The sequence below is a fragment of the Schistocerca serialis genome, chromosome 2 (genome assembly GCF_023864345.2).
Source record: "Schistocerca serialis cubense isolate TAMUIC-IGC-003099 chromosome 2, iqSchSeri2.2, whole genome shotgun sequence".
Classification (NCBI taxonomy): Eukaryota; Metazoa; Arthropoda; class Insecta; order Orthoptera; family Acrididae; genus Schistocerca; species Schistocerca serialis.
This window is the reverse complement of record NC_064639.1, coordinates 1,161,505,395-1,161,525,647: the sequence shown is the minus strand read 5'-3', so window position 1 is coordinate 1,161,525,647 and position 20,253 is coordinate 1,161,505,395. Positions and strand designations below refer to the sequence as shown.

The 20,253-nt window shown below is 43.4% G+C and overlaps 1 protein-coding gene across 1 annotated transcript in view; it reads right to left on the bottom strand.

Annotated features, from left to right (window-relative positions):
* The window catches only part of LOC126456733 (uncharacterized), a 72,607-nt gene that overhangs the window by 28,145 nt on the left and 24,209 nt on the right, over positions 1-20,253 (bottom strand). The window lies entirely within an intron of this gene.

The window sequence follows — 20,253 nt, the reverse complement described above, 5'->3', positions numbered from 1 at the left end:
TTTTAAATTTCGAGAAGGCTTTTGACAGTATACCTCAACAGTGACATCAAATCAAATTGCGTGCCAATGGAGTATCGTGTCAATTGGGTAACTAGATTGGTGATTTCCTCTCAGAAAGGTCACAACTCGTAGGAACTCACGGAAAGTCATCGAATAAAACACAAGCAGTATCTGGCGTTCCTCTAGCAAGAGTTACTGACCTTTTGCTGTTCCTGATCTACATAAATGATTTAGGAGACAATCTGAATAGCCCTCTTAGATTGTTTGCAGATGATGCTGTCGTTTACCGTCTTATTAAGTCATGAAATGATCAAAATAAATTACAAAACGATTTATACATGATACGGTACGGTGCGATAAGTGGCAGCTGCCTCTAAATAAGTGAGTACCAAAAGGAATCCGCTAAATTTCGGTTACGCGATAAATCACACAAATCTAAAGGCTGTAAGTTCAACTAAATAGTTAGGCATTACAGTTAAAAATAACTTACGTTGAGACGATCACATAGGTAATGCTGTGCAAAAAGCGAAACAGAGACAACGATTTATTGGAAGAACACTGAGGAAATGCAACAGGTGTACTAAAGAGACTGCCTACAATACGCCGGCCGCGGTGGCCGTGCGGTTCTGGTGCTGCAGTCCAGAACCGCGGGACTGCTACGGTCGCAGGTTCCAATCCTGCCTCGGGCATGGGTGTGTGTGATGTCCTTAGGTTAGTTAGGTTTAAGTAGTTCTAAGTTCTAGGGAACTTATGACCTAAGATGTTGAGTCCCCTAGTGCTCAGAGCCATTTGAACCATTTGAGAGCCTACACTACGTTTGTACGTCCTCTTCTGGAGCACTGCTGTGCCGTATGGGATCCACATCAGATCGGATCGACGGAGGGCACCGGAAAAGTTCCAAGGAAGGCATCTCGTTTTGTACTGTCGCAAAATAGGGGACAGAGTGCCACGTATATGATACTTGAATTTGAGCGGCAATCATTAAAGCAATGGTGTTTTTCGTTGCCGCATTATCTTCTCGTAAAATTTCAATCACCAACTTTCTGGAATATTTTGTTGGCGCTCACAGACATAGGAAAGAATGTTCATCGCCATAAAATAAGAGAAATCAGAGCTCAGCTGCCACACAAAGATGTAAGTGGTCGGTTTTTTTTTCCACACAGTTCGAGAGTAGAATGGTAGAGAAATAGCTTCAAAGTGGTTCGATGAAGCCTCTGACAGGCACTTAATTGTGAATTGCAGAGTAATCCACTGAGAAAACAAGAGAACTCCTTGCCGAGAAAGCAAATGAAACTCTCAAGGAAGTTTATGACTGGTCTATAAGCAATGAAATGACATTGAACATAAAGAAAACTAATGACATGAATTTCAGTTTGAAGAGGAAAATTGCCATTGTTAAATTAAATGTAGATAGCACCTCTATTGACTGTGTAACAAATGCAAAATTTCTAGGAATGAATATTGATTCTCAGTTGAAGTAGTGTGAACACACAAAGGTACTTGCAAACAGAATGTCATCAGCATATTACGCCCTTAGAATCCTATCATCGGTGTTTAACATGCAATGTCTTTTAGTTACATATTATTCATATGTACGCTCAATTCTTAACTATATCCTTTTTTGGAGAACAAATGCACAAAATATGAACACAATTTTCAAACTCCAGAAAAGAGCCATAATAATAATAACCGAAAATACTAGTCGAGCTCATTGTAAAGTTCTGTTCAAAAATACTGGGGATTTTAACTGCTCCATGTGAATAGATTTACCACTCAGGTGTACATATCAAAAATAACTTTGGTAATTACTGCACAAACAGATGACCATGCAACAAGAGCGAGATTCAACTTACATTTACCAAGAAAAAATAAAAATAAAACTCAAAACAGCATTTTCTACCAAGTAATAAAACTGTACAATAAATCACCGAAAGAGATTAAAGAAACTGCAAAAATATACTTCTTTAAAAGGGCAACTAAAAAGTACATGTTATGCAATAAATTTTATACATTGAAGGATTACTTATATAAAACAGAGTAGGGGTTTGATAAACAATACTATACAAATAAATAATAGTAATAATGATTATAAAACATCCAACATTCCACATAACACCTTAACTTCATTAACTTTATATTTTTTTCCTTCTTTTTTCCTTTATAGAAATACTTACCACCAAGCTATGCATAGCACAATACTAACACCTCTTCCACTTTCTGAGCTCAACATCTCACTCATTATGGAGGGATGCTGACTCAGGTTTTCAGGATTGCAAATGGGAAGTTGCGGTACAGAAAATGGACCAGAGATCACCAGTGTGTGTGTGTGTGTGTGTGTGTGTGTGTGTGTGTGTGTGTGTGTGTGTGTAGTGAGTGAAGTGTTATGAAACAATGTGTGTATAGTGTGTGTAGTGACTGATAGTGAGATATGAGTGAACAGTGCGGCATTACATTATTTAATAAGTTCTTTGTAAAAAAGTATTGTATACCAAGAGTAAATCTAATGATTGTCTCTAACTAGAAGTTTGTAAATATGTGCGTACACGAATTAGCTTATTTTAAATTGATCTAAATTTGTAAATGTTTTGACATGTCCTATATCCCTGTAAAAAGAGATCTATAGATGAATAAAGCTACTACTACTACTACTACTAATCATGTAGATGTATATGTTGATATGATTATGTGAATACAGCAAAGTAGAGCATAATCAAATGGTTCAAATAGCTCCAAGCACTATGGGACTTAACATCTGAGGTCATCAGTCCCCTAGACATCTGCTTAAACGTAACTAACCTAAATACAGCACACACATCCATGCCCGAGGCAGGATTCGAACCTGCGACCGTAGTAGCAGCGCGGTTCCAGACTGACGCGCCTAGAACCACTCTGCCACATCGGCCGGCACAGTAGAGCACGAGACTTTTGTAATGTTGTCTACTCTGAAGAGGAATGTATCATAGAAAAGACTCCGAAAAATAAAGAGTGCTCTATGAAAGTAGAGTAACATCGTTAGGAAAATTATTAAGATAAACAGTTCCCATAAGTATTGGCACTTTATTTGGCATTGTATAAAATCTTTTAGCTCAAATTTATTTAATTGGTTCTGTGTTGTGAACTGCCGACTCACGGCACAGTCGAAGTCCCGCCACGCTTGGTAGCTGGCACCATGTCGGTAGCTGGTAGTGATGCATCCCTGGTCCAGAAGAGTGTGCGCAAAACTGCAGAATAGCCGAGCGCAGTGCCACGGCACTGGAGGCTAGGAGCAGCCGGGAGTGACAGCGCAGAGTCGTCTGGTGTGGGACGAGAGAGCGACAGTAACTTTGAACTCGCACTGGGGGACGTGGGCAGCAGCTGCTGGTCGAGATCTCGAGTCCCGCGTGGATGGCGCCAGCCAGTCGTGTTTACATCCTGGAGTGGACGGTTCAGGGAGCTGGCCAGAGGGCAGCGGCACCTGGTTGCTGGCAGCCGGTGATAGTGGACCGTGTGTATGGAGGATGCGTTGGCTGCTGTCATCGTGGGGACTCGAAGCTAAACGAGATGTGGACAGCATGCAAAGAGCAAGCGAGCAAGCGAGGAAGCACAACAACAAGCAAGCAACTGAGAAAGGAGTCAGCTAGACAACACACCGGCAAGTTCGTATAGCCAGCAATGGAGGCAGCCTGGTGCAGTTTGGGTCCAAGGTACCAGACACTTGTTATCAACATGAGGGATCACTTCATGTTCCACACGAGCAGACAGTACCTAGGAAAATCGTGCCGATGAGACCCAAGCAGATATTTGCTGCGGTGTGTGCTAGTGGACGACAGCGCACAGGAAAGGTGTTGTGCCGGTTGTGCTCGGCAGAAAACGTTAGTTGCACAGACGCCTGTGTCTGGCTGTGTTTCAGCTTGAGCTGTGCTGGTTATTACGTTGCCGTAACAGCAGGGCTGCCGCGAGGCCTAATGTTTTCTGAAATAAGAATATATGAGAGGATTCTGCGCGAATTGAACCCAAAGGGTACACCTTGTATTATTGCCCTTTTTGTTTCGCTGTTTACCTTCCTGACTTCAAGATGGATGGCCTCAGCTGAATTCCTGGCCTGATAATTTCGTCCCGCAGGCAGCATGGTATGGCCTGGTTCAGTGTCCCTTAATTATCTATTTACTGTGTCTCTTGTTCATTAGTACTATTTGTCTTTGTTTTTTTGGGGGGGTGGGGGTGGGGGGTGGGGGGGGAGGGGGGAGTGTCCACTCCAGTTGGTCCAGTTTTGGATATGGTTTACTGAGGTAGAAACTTGTTATTTTTTTTGTCATTCCTTCCAGCATTTATAGTTATTAGTGATACAGTTGTCCATTGTTAGATGCCCTCCTTGTTATTCTAAAGTTAAAATTATAAAGTTAAAATTATTTTGAAAGTCGGGAATTTTATGGTTTGGCATTTGTATGCTACATTTTCAGTTAATGCGTACTTGCTGACTGAGTGCTGATCATATTCCTTATGTTTTACTTTCATTCATGGGCTCTGACTTATCCATTTCTATTGTTAATAAACGTGTTTATAACTTGTTAACGCGAAGTGCAGGGTGCCCATAAAGTAAGTATCCATTTTTTGGGAAACGTACATGTGGAGTGTTAGAGGTACCGTGAAGAGACATCACAATGTTAACAATTGCCGAAAGAATCACAATTCTGGAACATCGTTTACGTGGCAAAACCTACGCTGAGGTCCAGAGGCCGTTTGAGAGAAAGTATCGGAAGAGTTCCCCTACAAGACTTGCTATTCGGAAACTTGTCAACAAATCTCGGCGTACAGGATCTGTAGCTGATGAGAGACGCGCTGCGCTACCACCGGTCAGCCCACAATCTGCACATCGTCTGAGGGAAGCTGTCGAAGGAAGTTCAACGGCATCTACCCGCCGGCTGAGTCGTGAACTATCCATGCCGAAATCCACAGTGTCTAAAGTGCTTCACCACACTCTTAAAAAGAAGGCATATCATGTCCAGATGCTTCACCAGCTAGACGATGAAGACCATGCGGCACGAGCAGCCATCTGTCATGATCTGTTGGAGGCTGTAGCCGAGGAGGACCTGATGAATGATGTTATGTTCAGCGACGAGGCGTCATTTCATGTCTGCGGTGTCGTCAACAAACACTATTGCCGGATCTGGGCAGACGAGCAACCCCTGAATGCACTGAGTGGCAAAAGGACTCTCCCAAAGTCAATGTGTGGCGTGGTCTCATGAAAGATAGGATCTATTACCGGAGCAACCTACCTGGACATGCTGCAGTTGTTCTTGGAGCCACAGTTCCCCTGGACTTTTTTGCGTGGGGTTTCATCAAGAGCCGATTTTATGCTACCAGGGTGCCACATTTGACTGAACTGAAACGGCGAATACGAGAGGTGGGCTTGCTAATAACCCCTCAAATGTATAAGCGCGGGTTCCACGCAACCACAAGGCGATGGGAAAAGTGTGTTGCCAACGAAGGTGGACATGTTGAACAATATTAACTACTCTCTCTAATATAATGTTTATTGTGTTGTAGAACATCTGGAAAATGAAAATGGATACTTTCTTTATGGGCACCCTGTACATGGGCCCAACTTCATGCAATAAAGTATTTACATCAATTAATTTTACCACCGGGTGAGTAACGGGAAAATTTAGTGCTTTGGGGGGTGATAGTATTGGTAATTTTGAGCACAATACTTATGGATATATGTCCCATTCCGAATGGTCGCTGTGGGAGAACACGTTTACTGTACGTTGTTATTTATCCAAAATTTACCACAGTAGTGTAGAGGAATTCGAGACGAACAGTTTGATACAGGGCACTTATGATGAAGTAGGTCGGGAAACTATCTCAAATTCGCCTACAGATCTACTTAATCCACAGCGCTTGGGCGTCGCGCGAGATTTTCAATATTCTCTTACTTTCTCACGCAAACTATTAGCCGTAGAGTAAAAAATTAATAGCATCTTTTTTGTAGCAAACTGAATGTAATTTAATTTTGTACAGCGACACGCTTTAACTGTGGCCGCGGTTTTCTAGTTATTCATGGAAAACGTACAAAACTAACATTAAATGTTTTCTACTCGGGAAACCTTTCAGAATAGGGCATATTATGTCCATGTACCTTCTCTCCTAGCAGACGACGCATATCTTCGAAAAATATAGAATATTGCTATATGCAGCCAATATTACTTTATTTTCTTGTAAATCAAAGTATAAGTACCAGTATATGTTCTATAAAGTGACGAATTTGCATGAATGTCTTTTTTTATTTAACCACACAAAAAAGTGCCTTCCAGCATCTCACAGTTCTCGTGCTATCTAACCGTGGCTGTGCCATCTGGTGAAAAATACCGTGCAACAACGGTAGGTTCAAATGGTTCAAATGGCTCTGAGCACTATGGGACTTAACATCTATGGTCATCAGTCCCCTAGAACTTAGAACTACTTAAACCTAACTAACCCAAGGACAGCACACTACACCCAGTCATCACGAGGCAGCGAAAATCCCTGACCCCGCCGGGAATCGAACCCGGGAACCCGGGCGTAGAAAGCGAGAACGCTACCGCACGACCACGAGATGCGGACAACAACGGTAGGCCCTGACAAATGTGCGCAGCCAACAGGGTGACTGGAAGTTAAAATGTACGCTCATGCTCATAAATTAAGGATAACTGCAAAATGTGGTGCCACACTACGTGGCACTAAACAAAATTGGCGCTAATAGCATAGGCACATAGGGAGCACAAATGACACAGATCTGTAAGTCCACGGTACTGGTGATAAGTTGAGAAAACCGTCCCGAAACATATGTGCTACAAACGCCACTGTTTCCTACGGATGTACCCCGACAGCAATATGGGATATGATCACCATGAACACGTACACAGGCCGCACAACGGGTTGGCATACTCTGGATCAGGTAGTGGAGCAGCTGCTGGGGTATAGCCTCCCATTATTGCACCAGTGCCTGTCGGAGCTCCTGAAGTGTCGTAGGGGTTTGAAGACGTGCAGCAATACGTCGACTGAGAGCATCCCAGACGTGCTCGATGGGGTTCAGGTCTGGAGAACAGTCAGGCCACTCCATTCACCTGATATATTCTCTTTCAAGGTACTCCTCCACAATAGCAGCTCGGTGGGGCCGTGCATTATCATCCATCAGGAGGAAAGTGGGACCGACTGCACCCTTGAAAAGGGGGACATACTGGTGCAAAATGACGTCCCGGTACACCAGACCAGTTACAGATCCTTTGTCAGAGACATGCAAGGGTGTACGTGCACCAATCATAATCCCACCCCACACCATCAAACCACGGCCTCCATACAAGTTCCTTCTAGGACATTAAGGGGTTGGTATCTGGTTCCTGGTTCACGCCAGTTGAAAATCCGGCGAGAATCACTGTTCAGCCTATACCTCGACTCGTCCGTGAACATAACCTGAGACCACTGTTCCAATGACCAACAGGGGTCAGTGGAATGCACTTTGCTGATAAACCATGTCTGTTCAGTCGACTGTAGACTGTGTGTCTGGAGACAACTGTTCCAGTGGCTGTGGTAAGGTCCCGAGCAAGGCTACCTCCAGTACTCCGTGGCGGTCTGCGGGCACTGATGGTGAGATATCGGTCCTCTTGTGGTGTTGTACACTGTGGACGTCCCGTACTGTAGCGCCTGGACACGTTTCCTGTCTGCTGGAATCGTTGCCATAATCTTGAGATCACACGTTGTGGCATACGGAGGGCCCATGCTACGACCTGCTATGTTTGACCAGTCTCCAATCGCCCTAGTATTCTACCCCTCATAACGTCATCAATATGTGTTCTTTGCGCCATTTTCAACACACAGTCACCATTAGCACGTCTGAAAACGTCTGCACACTTACTCACTGCACCATACTCTGACATGCACCAACACACCTCTGCATATGTGGACTGCTGCCAGCGCCACCGTGCGACAACTGCAGGTCAAATGCACCTCATGGTTGTATCCCGAGGATATTTAAACCCGCAGACCGCCCACCAGAGCGTTGTTTCACCATGTATCAGCATTATCCTTAATTTATGAGCATGAGTGTATTAAGAGTTCAAATGGTTCAAGTGGCTCTGAGCACTATGGGACTTAACATCTGTGGTCATCAGTCCCCTAGAACTTAGAACTACTTAAACCTAACTAACCTAAGGACATCACACACATCCATGCCCAAGGCAGGATTCGAACCTGCGACCGGAGCGGTCACGCGGTTCCAGACTGAAGTGCCTAGAATCGCACGGCCACAACGGCCGGTGTATTAAGAGTATCATTCCTTGTACATCGGTTACTATAAATCAGTATTGTTTGATAGCAATGTTGTTGACTAAAGGGTTAATTATAGTACTTCCCCCACGAACCACGGACCTTGCCATTGGTGCGGAGGCTTGCGTGCCTCAGCGATACAGATGGCCGTACCGTAGGTGCAACCACAACGGAGGGGTATCTGTTGAGAGGCCAGACAAACGTGTGATTCCTGAAGAGGGGCAGCAGCCTTTTTAGTAGTTGCAGAGGCAACAGTCTGGACGATTGACTGACCTGGCCTTGTAACACTAACCAAAACGGCTTTGCTGTGCTGGTACTGCGAACGGCTGAAAGCAAGGGAAAACTACAGCCGTAATTTTTCCTGAGGGCATGCGGCTTTACTGTATCGTTAATTGATGATAGCGTCCTCTTGAGTAAAATATTTCGGAGGTAAAATAGTCCCCCATTTGGAGCTCCGGGCGGGGAATACTCAAGAGGACGTTGTATTCAGGAGAAAGAAAACTGGCGTTCTATGGATCGGAGCATGGAATGTCAGATCCCTTAATCGGGCAGGTAGGTTAGAAAATTTAAAAAGGGAAATGGATAGGTTAAAGTTAGATATAGTGGGAATTAGTGAAGTTCGGTGGCAGGAGGAACGAGACTTCTGGTCAAGTGAATACAGGGTTATAAATACAAAATCAAATAGGGGTAATGCAGGAGTAGGTTTAATAATGAATAAAAAATAGGAGTGCAGGTAAGCTACTACAAACAGCTTAGTGAATGCATTATTGTGGCCAAGATAGACACGAAGCCCACACCTACTATAGTAGTACAAGTTTATATGCCAACTAGCTCTGCAGATGACGAAGAAACTGAAGAAATATATGATGAAATAAAAGAAATTATTCAGATAATGAAAGGAGACGAAAATTTAATAGTAATGGGTGACTGGAATTCGGCAGTAGGAAAAGGGAGAGAAGGAAACGTAGTAGGTGAATATGGATTGGGGTTAAGAAATGAAAGACGAAGCCGCCATGTAGAATTTTGGACGGAGCATAACTTAATCATAGCTAACACTTGGTTCAAGACTCATAAAAGACGGCTGTATACATGGAAGAAGCCTGGAGATAGTAGAAGGTATCAGACAGATTATATAATGGTAAGACAGAGATTTGAGAACCAGGTTTTAAATTGTAAGACATTTCCAGGGGCAGATGTGGACTCTGACCACAATCTATTGGTTATGAACTGTAGATTAAAACTGAAGAAACTACAAAAAGGTGGGGATTTAAGGAGATGGGACCTGGATAAACTGACTAAACCAGAGGTTGTACAGAGTTTCAGGGACAGTATAAGGGAACAATTGACAGGAATGGGGGAAAGAAATACAGTAGAAGAAGAATGGGTACCTTTGAGGGATGAAAAAGTGATGGCACCAGAGGATCGTTAGGTAAAAAGACGAGGGCTAGTAGACATCCTTGGGTAACAGAAGAAATAAAATGGCTCTGAGCACTATGCGACTTAACTTCTGAGGTCATCAGTCGCCTAGAACTTAGAACTAATTAAACCTAACTAACCTAAGGACATCACACACATCCATGCCTGAGGCAGGATTCGAACCTGCGACCGTAGCGGTCGCTCGGCTCCAGACTGCAGCGCCTAGAACCGCTCGTCCACTACGGCCGGCACAGAAGAAATATTGAATTTAATTGATGACAGGAGAAAATATAAAAATGCAGTAAATGAATCAGGCAAAAACGAATAAAAACGTCTAAAAAATGAGATCGACAGGAAGTGCAAAACGGCTAAGCAGGGATGGCTAGAGGACAAATGTAAGGATGTAGAGGCTTACCTCACTAGGGGTAAGATAGATGCTGCCTATAGGAAAATTAAAGAGACCTTTGGAGAAAAGAGAACCACTTGTATGAATATCAAGAGCTCTGATGGAAACCCAGTTCTAAGCAAAGAAAGGAAAGCAGAAAGGTGGAAGGAGTATATAGTGGGTCTATACATACAAGGGCGATGTACTTGAGGACAATATTATCGAAATGGAAGAGGATGTAGATGAAGATGAAATGGGAGATATGATACTGCGTGAAGAGTTTGACAGAGCACTGAAAGACTTAAGTCGAAACAAGGCCCCGCGAGTAGACAACATTCCACTAGAACTACTGACATCCTTGGGAGAGCCAGTACAGACAAAACTCTACCAACTGGTGAGCAAGATGTATGAGACAGGCGAAATACCCTCAGATTTCAAGTAGAATATAATAATTCCAATCCCAAAGAAAGCAAGTGTTAACGGATGTGAAAATTACAGAACTATCAGCGTAATAAGCCACCGCTGCAAACTACTTACCCGAATTCCTTACAGACGAATGGACAAACTGGTAGAAGCCGAACTCGGGGAAGATCAGTTTGGATTCCAAGAAATGTTGGAACACGTGAGGGAATACTGACCCTAAGACTTGTTTTAGAAGATAGTGTAGGGAAGCTGCCTACTCACGCCATAATAAATTCACATCAGTCTTTCCATGGTGTGCCAGCCAGTCCGCTGTAACTAGCTCTGACATCATAAATGTTGCGCAATACTAAATCAAGTAAATAACCTGAAACGGTTCTAGCGTGTCAGGAGTAATACTAAATTAATATGTGTTGAATATCAGTTCGATAACTTTAACCATTTTCGAAATTTGGACGTTTTTCTGTAAAAATCATTAGCGCAACAGAAAAGAGCTAGAGACTTAAAAATTTATATTTAGATTCCTTTTTCATAATTATTTAATAGAAACAGTACTTTGGATCTCACAAATTAAAATTTTAGTTGAAATTCATAATTTTCTGGTTTTTGTCTTAAAAATTAAGGAAGCAAGATAGATTAAGTAGGCTAATAAATAAGGCTAGGATGTTTATATTTAAGTAGAATGGAGATCCGCTATAATCATAAAGATGTGAAAAGTTTCAATTGAATAACTATAAAACTATAGCGATAGCGTATCTCCAAAGGGCAAGTTCAGAGCTCGTCTACTGCGTGTAGTGTAATTAAATTAATTCTCTCGCCCAAAATATTTAACTTAGCCACGTCAAACTTTTATTATGATTACTTACCTGTGTGCTGAATGCACATTTAAATTGAGAGCTTCATCGGCCATCAACAAAACAAGCTATGATTTATTCGGTAACTTAAAGTGGTGCATTACTAGCCCAGCGGCTAGTCGGGAGAGCCAATTTGATCAGGCGTTCCCTTATCCGTCCGCACCGCGGCTTTATATATAAGAACGCTGCGCGAGGAAGAAGGCCCCAGTTCTCTCAAGACGCTGAATAGCACACCACCTGTGTCGGGAGTCGCGTCGCGTCGGTATCATTGCTATAAACAGCCTCGGATGCCGTATTAAGTTAAAAGTTACTCGGGATACGCGTAACCATGAAATCATTTTCGAGTGAAGTGTTAATTCTGGGATGACTTTAATTATCTATCTTCAGTTTGCGTATGTCGTATTTTCACGTGCCGGCGCGGGACAAACATTCTACCATTATTTAGCGTGGCAATTGATCAACATTATCATCAAATTATGGCGAGCATTCACTTAAACATTTAATTTGGACAGTTATAGTTGCATCAGCGCATCAGACTCTGAACTGCTCTGTTAGTCAGATTGTGTGGATTCATTTTTTTCATCTGTGACTTTCAGAATATAGCGAACGTTTTTTCACGTTCGTTTTTGATTATGAATCCCAGACAATCTCCTAATTCCTTGGAACTATAAGCTGTAGTATAAGTGTATTTCTCAGATGAAGTGGGCACTAGGAATTCTAATTACAGGCTTCACATTTTGCTAATCACTTTCTAGTTTCCAATACTGTAGTTAGAGAGCCAGTGTTGAGAACGGCAAAAGACAGCATAAATAATAAGAACATTTATATAACAATTAATTCCACCCGCCGCCCCACATATGGTTAATCGGCCGGGAAATGCATCTGTTTCTTTTCTACATTTAAACAAAAATTGCCACCAGCCGCCCCACAAATGGTGCATCGGCCGGGAAAAACAAACATTTATATAAAACATTAAAATCCACCAGCCGCCCCACAATAGGTTTAGGAAAGACAAACCTACGTTTCTACCAATTGTAGACTTAGAGAAAGCTTTTGACAATGTTGACTGGAATACTCTCTTCCAAATTCTAAAGGTGGCAGGGGTAAAATACAGGGAGCGAAAGGCTATTTACAATTTGTACAGAAACCAGATGGCAGTTATAAGAGTTGAGGGGCATGAAAAGGAAGCAGTGGTTGGGAAGGGAGTGAGACAGGGTTGTAGCCTATCCCCGATTTTATTCATTCTGTATATTGAGCAAGAAGTGAAGGAAACAAAAGAAAAATTCGGAGTAGGTATTAAAATCCATGGAGAAGAAATAAAAACTTTGAGGTGTGCCGATGACATTGTAATTCTGTCAGAGACAGAAAAGGACTTGGAAGAGCAGTTGAACGGAATGGACAGTGTCTCGAAAGGAGGACGAAAGATGAACATCAACAAAAGCAAAACGAGGATAATGGAATGTAGCCGAATTAAGTCGGGTGATGCTGAGGGAATTAGAATAGGAAATGAGACACTTAAGCCGGCCGGAGTGGCCATGTGGTTCGAGGTGCTACAGTCTGGAACCGAGCGACCGCTACGGTCGCATGTTCGAATCCTGCCTTGGGCATGGATGTGCGTCATGTCCATAGGTTGGTTAGGTTTAATTAGTTCTAAGTTCTAGGCGACTGATGATCTCAGAAGTTAGGTCGCATAGTGCTCAGAGCCATTTGAACCATTTGAGACACTTAAAGTAGAAAGGGAGTTTTGCTATTTGGGGAGCAAAATAACTGATGATAGTCGAAGTAGAGAAGATACAAAATGTAGACTGGCAATGGCAAGGAAAGAGTTTCTGAAGAAGAGAAATTTGTTAACATCGAGTATAGATCGAAGTGTCAGGAAGTCGTTTCTAAAGTATTTGTATGGAGTGTAGCCATGTATGAAAGTGAAACATGGACGATAAATAGTTTGGACAAGAAGAGAATAGAAGTTTTCGAAATGTGGTGCTCCAGAAGAATGCTGAAGATTAGATGGGTAGATCACATAACTAATGAGGAGGTATTGAATAGAATTGGGGAGAAGAGGAGTTTGTGGCACATCTTGACAAGAAGAAGGGACCGGTTGGTAGGACATGTTCTGAGGCATCAAGGGATCACCAATTTAGTATTGGAGGACAGCGTGGAGGGTAAAAATCGTAGAGGGAGACCAAGAGATGAATACACTAAACAGATTCAGAAGGATGTAGGCTGCAGTAGGTACTGGGAGATGAAGAGGCTTGCACGGGATAGAGTAGCATGGAGAGCTGCATCAAACCAGTCTCAGGACTGAAGACCACAACAACAACAACATAAAGTGAATAGTAATACAATGTTATGTTTCATAAAGTTGAAGTTGATTCGCTTAAATTTTTATGAACATTGTCTTCCGAAGTCATCCTGCAGATATGGACACTGAAAGCTTGGCTTTCAACATACAGAGCCCATCAGCAGTTCCTAGGTTATAACCACAGTAGACACGTTAATGACCAGTGTCTTGAGAAGTGTGCGGAGGTGTGCTAACTCATGTCTTGCTCGACGTCAAACTACAGTAAGATTTCCACCTTAGTGTTGAAGAAAATGTCTGTCTCCTACATTTCCCCTAGCCTCAGAACAGCTCACCCTGAGTTTGTCACGTAACCGTGTGACCAATTTGCACTTTTAGTTTCACCGATTCAGATGGTAGCTATAATCTGATTTTATGTTGGGCAACTCCCTCCTTTGTGTCTATTTCTCTCCCCTCAGGTCACGGCGCCTTCGTAGACAGCAAGTCATAAAATTTACCTACCTTACTTAACGGTTGGCTACTGACAACTGCCTCTCATTCCGTTGCATTACATTTAAAACAAAATCAGCTCTCCACCATCACCAGCAATCTTACGAAAACTGTAGCAACACACATAGTGTGCATCTGTGTGTCAAGATGGAACATCTGCTAGCCCGTTGAACCTGCAGCAGGATGGAGAGTCACGGACGTCACAGATCGACACATAATCATCGCGAGGATAAAAGAATTTCGCTAAAATATTTTATCACGTGTCTCTTTCTAATGTTCTCCCGATCACAGAGATTTGAACTTGCTTCTTATCCCGAAGAAATGGCAAACGATGCCGTCAAGGTGCTTCACATTCTTGCTTGATTTTAAATCAGAGTAACTTCCTCCGTATTTTGCTTCTCGAGCCGTATTCTTTGTTAACAAAGAGCAAATCAAATCCAGACTGGAATTTTTTTCCTTCCCTTTAAGCTATGTTGTAGTAAAGCTTCCTCACAGATTACACATGGATGACGGACGGATTTCCTTACTACCTACCCTTAATTTACATACATATATTAATTAGATATGAAGGTCTTATTTCAATAGTGGTACAAGTCCATTTTTGCTAATTCTGAGATACAGAGTCCTAAAGTTAAATGAGCGCTGAAAAATCTGCAGTTGAGATACCAGAAATATTCAAGTATATATACTATTCTCTCCCCCAGTCCTTTTCACCAGAGACAAAAAAGTGTTGCCTGTGAAAGACAGTCAGTTTTGCTCCATCCTGAAATTTCATATCAGCGCACATTTCTCTCCAGAGGGCAAGAGACACGGGGTAACACCTGAGCGGTGCATTACATGAGTGCCAACTGAGTCAGTAACGGTGGAGAGCCTGTGCGACGACTGGAAGAGAAGGAGACAGCTACACGTAACCTGAAGCTGGGAATCGGATGACTGGGTGTGGTGTGATCAATCAGTCATTCGAGCTTTTACGATGGAAAACAAAAATTACGGTTTTATTCCTGGTCTATTACAAAGTTTTGTTCTCTCATTTACTCTCAAGTCCGTGTAAAATACTTCTTTATTTACTCGACAAAACTCAGTGCCTAGGCTAATACACAGTCGACTCACATTGATGTGATAACCACTTATGTTCGACGTCAACGTGCAATAACCACACACAGATGACAGGTGGCTGCACTGGCAGTGGAGGGTGTTTATGGGGAACGTCGAAACGACTGGAGTTGCTAACTTAATGTAGAAACTGAGCGATTTATCAGACGTTCAAAAACGTACGATCATTGGCTTTCATCTACATCTACATTTATATTCCACAAGCCACCCAACGATGTGAGGCGGAGGTCACTTTACGTGCCACTGTCATTACCTCCCTTTCCTGTTCCAGTCGCGTATGGTTCGCGGGAAGAACGACTGCCGGAAAGCCTCTGTGCGCGCTCGAATCTCTCTAATTTTACATTCGTGATCTCCTCGGCAGGTATAAGTAGGGGGAAGCAATATATTCGATACCTCATCCAGAAACGCACCCTCCCGAAACCTGGACAGCAAGCTACACCGCGATGTAGAGCGCCTCTGTTGCAGAGTCTGCCACTTGAGTTTGCTTAACATCTCCGTAATGCTATCACGCTTACCGAATAACCCTGTAACGAAACGCGCCGCTCTTCTTTGGATCTTCTCCATCTCCTCCGTCAACCCGATCTGGTACGGATCCCACACTGATGAGCAATACTCATGTATAGGTCGAACGAGCGTTTTGTAAGCCACCTCCTTTGTTGATGGACTACGTTTTCTAAGGACTCTCCCAATGAATCTCAACCTGGCACCCGCCTTACCAACAATTAATTTTATATGATCATTCCACTTCAAATCGTTCCGCACACATACTCCCAGATATTTTACAGAAGTAACTGCTACCAGTGTTTGTTTCGCTATCATATAATCATACAATAAAGGATCCTTCTTTCTATGTATTCGCAATACATTACATTTGTCTATGTTAAGGGTCAGTTGCCACTCCCTGCACCAAGTGCCCATCCGCGGCAGATCTTCCTGCATTTCGCTACAATTTTCTAATGCTGCAACTTCTCTGTATACTACAGCATCATCCGCGGAAAGCCGCATGGAACTTCCGACACTATCTACTAGGTCATTTATATATATTGTGAAAAGCAATGGTCCCATAACACTCCCCTGTGGCACGCCAGAGGTTACTTTAACTTTTGTAGACGTCTCTCCATTGAGAACAACATGCTGTGTTCTGTTTACTAGAAACTCTTCAATCCACCCACACAGCTGGTCTGATATTCCGTAGGCTCTTACTTTGTTTATCAGGCGACAGTGCGGAACTGTATCAAACGCCTTCCGGAAGTCAAGGAAAATGGCATCTACCTGGGAGCCTGTATCTAATATTTTCTGGGTCTCATGAACAAATAAAGCGAGTTGGGTCTCACACGATCGCTTTTTCCGGAATCCATGTTGATTCCTACAGAGTAGATTATGGGTTTCCAGAAATGACATGATATGCGAGCAAAAAACATGTTCTAAAATTCTACAACAGATCGATGTCAGAGATATAGGCCTATAGTTTTGCGCATCTGCTCGACGACCCTTCTTGAAAACTGGGACTACCTGTGCTCTTTTCCAATCATTTTGAACCTTCCGTTCCTCTAGAGATTTGCGGTACACGGCTGTTAGAAGGGGGCAAGTTCTTTCGCGTACTCTGTGTAGAATAGAATTGGTATCCCGTCAGGTCCAGTGGACTTTCCTCTGTTGAGTGATTTCAGTTGCTTTTCTGCTCCTTGGACACATATTTCTATGTCAGCCATTTTTTCGTTCGTGAGAGTATTTAGAGAAGGAACTGCAGTGCGGTCTTCCTCTGTGAAACAGCTTTGGAAAAAGGTGTTTAGTATTTCAGCTTTATGCGTGTCATCCTCTGTTTCAATGCCATCATCATCCCGGAGTGTCTGGATATGCTGTTTCGAGCCATTTACTGATAAGACCATAACTTACTAGGATTTTCTATCAAGTCGGTACATAGAATTTTTCTTTCGAATTCACTGAACGCTTAACGCATAGTCCTCCTTACGCTAACTTTGACATCGTTTAGCTTCTGTTTGTCTGAGATGTTTTGGCTACGTTTAAATTTGCAGTGAAGGTCTCTTTGCTTTCGCAGCAGTTTCCTAACTTTGTTGTTGAACCACGGTGGGTTTTTCCCGTCCCTCACAGTTTTACTCGGCACGTACCTGTCTAAAACGCATTTTACGATTGCCTTGAACTTTTTCCATAAACACTCAACACTGTCAGTGTCGGAACAGCAATTTTCGTTTTGATCTGTTAGGTAGTCTGAAATCTGCCTCCTATTACTCTTGCTAAACAGATAAACCCTCCTCCCTTTTTTTATATTCCTATTTACTTCCATATTCAGGGATGCTGCAACGGCCTTATGATCACTGATTCCCTGTTCTGCGCTTACAGAGTCGAAAAGTGCGGGTCTAAAGGTGAAAACATGTCCGAAACTGCTAAGTTTGTTAACTGTTTCTACACCGTCGTGGTTAAAGTATACCATGGATGGCGAAGCGGCACCATTCAAAACCAGCGCCGAGGCAAGTGGGGCACTACAGGCCATAGATTACAGGGGTGAACGATGGCCGTGGGGATGTGTATGGGCGAACTGTTGTCCAACTGTTAAGCAGCTGACAGCACAGATGAATCAAGGGGCTACTAACAGTGTCTTCTCTGTGACCGTTCCGCGAACGTCGTTGCGTATGGGCCTCCACAGCTGGTGCCTGGCTCATGCACTCATGCTGACTGCTATTGATCGACGACAAAGACTAGAATTTACACACAAGAAACGCAGCTGGACGTCCAGTGAATGCGAGAGGTGAATCACGTTTTTAGGTGAATCACGTTTTATGTTACATTTGACAGATGGCTATTGGCATGTACAGCGTCAAAGGTCTGAAAGCAAAGACGCTGCATACGTTTCGGTCTGGAAGGCCAATGGTTAAGAACAAGTGTGCGTCCGCCCTTGGGGACCGTGCCCACACCCACAAGCCAGTTTGCTTTTCCTCGGTACAATGGTATCCATCAGCGGGACAATCCAACGTGTCACACACCTCGCAGTGCACTGCGTCGTTCAGAGAGTACCAGAATGAGTTTAATGTACTACTCTGGCCAGCAAACGTCCCGGAGTTAAACCCAATGGGCTATATGTGGGCCTACTTTGATCGTGCTGTTGGCGAAATGGATCATCAACCGAAAACCCTAGCGCAGCTAGCTACATCACTGGAGTCGGAATGTCTCCACATACCTTTCGATACTTTCCAGAACCTAAATGTCTCTCTCTCTGCACGACTCGCAGTGGTTCGGGAGGCAATATGTGATTATTCAGGCTTTTGATCGGCGGTCACAGTAACAGTATTGGACAGTGTATTAAGGCTGAAAATGGAATTTCTCAGTCCTCTTAAACTTTACGGTAATTATTTTTCAAATATTTTTTCACTTTTCGTTTCGAGATAGATCTCTTTTGTTCCCTAAACACGATTCAGAGAGTCTTGTCACAAACCACACATGTAGTTCACAGCCTTGACGGAAAGATGCGAAACTAATACTCTAGTATTTTTATGACTGTGGGATATTTTGATCAAAATTTCATCATTGTGAAAGGTTACTTCTTACTTTGTGTGTTTTAATTACAGAAAAAGGTATATCAACCGGTAATGAATGGTGAGTGTTCATGATACCTACTAAACGTGTCTAATGAGTGGAACAGATGGGTATCGAAAGACGTGATATCCGGAGGATGAGCATATGTACCTTATCGCCATCTTTCGGATTTTGTGAAAGGTTGACATGAGAGTATCGTACCGACAGATCGCATAAGCAGTTGGCTGTAGTGCAATTATTGCAGGGCGAATGAAGGCGAGGTGGAGTCAGGACAATAGCGCGATACGAAGAGCAAACACGAGCCCTTCCAAGAAAATTGAACCACAATAATATCACAAGGCAAAGAGACGGATCACAACAACTGAAATCCAAGAAAATTTTACAAACCACCCGGAACAGATTACTGCAACCTGGGTTGAAATCTCGAGTTGCCATGTATCGTTTACAGCTGGCAACATGCCGCAGACAACAGCCTGAAATGCTGCAGAGCCAGAGTGAATTCTTCAGTGATTCTCGCTTCTGTCCGTGTCGGTCAGATTCACGACCTGGCGACAGGTGAAGCGAAGCAGGGATTTCACAGATTCATGCCTCTCCATCTAGCTACTGGAATTGTGATATTGGGAGCTACAGGGGGAAGGAGGATAGAGGGGAGGGGGGGAGGAATAAATATATGGAAACACCGCGAGAAACGCGTGCTTGGGCGTAAATCCAGATGGTAGCCAAGCCTGCAGGTTGCGCTGCTAAATTTGACCACGAGCGGCTCACGTGCCGTGTCCTCAGTGCATCACAAGTGGCAGCTGAGGTCAGTAGTTGTGAGAGCGTTATGTCACAACTGAGTGAATCCGAATGTGGGCAAATTGTAGGTGCTCGTACGGTAGGCACTTCCGTAACCAAGGGAGCCTGAGTGTTTGATGTTTCAAGAGGTACCGAGTCGAAGATTCACACAGCACACAGGGAAAGTGCTAAAATACCATCCACTAGCCGGCCGGTGTGGCCGAGCGGTTCTAGGCGCTTCAGTCTGGAACCGCGAAACCGCTACGGTCGCAGGTTCGAATCCTTCTTCGGGCATGGATGTGTGTGATGTCCTTAGTTTAGTTAGGTTTAAGTAGTTCTCAGTTCTAGGGGACTGATGACCTCAGATGTTAAGTCCCATACTGCTAAGAGCCATTTGAACCATTTCAACCATCCGCTAAGTCAGAACAGAGCTACATGTCGCGCTCGCAAATCCTGACAGCTCCAAAACACTGCTCCATCAGCAGTGCATTTCAAGGCGAGTTGGAACTACAAAACCACTCATCACTGATGCATATGCTGTAAAAGGAAAGCGTGGTGCCAAAGCCATATGGACCACTGGAAGCAAGTAATTTCGTGAGGTGAGTCTTTCACTCTACTTCCAGCTACTGGCCAATGATTTGGGCAGCCATATCGCGGTATTGCATGGGCCC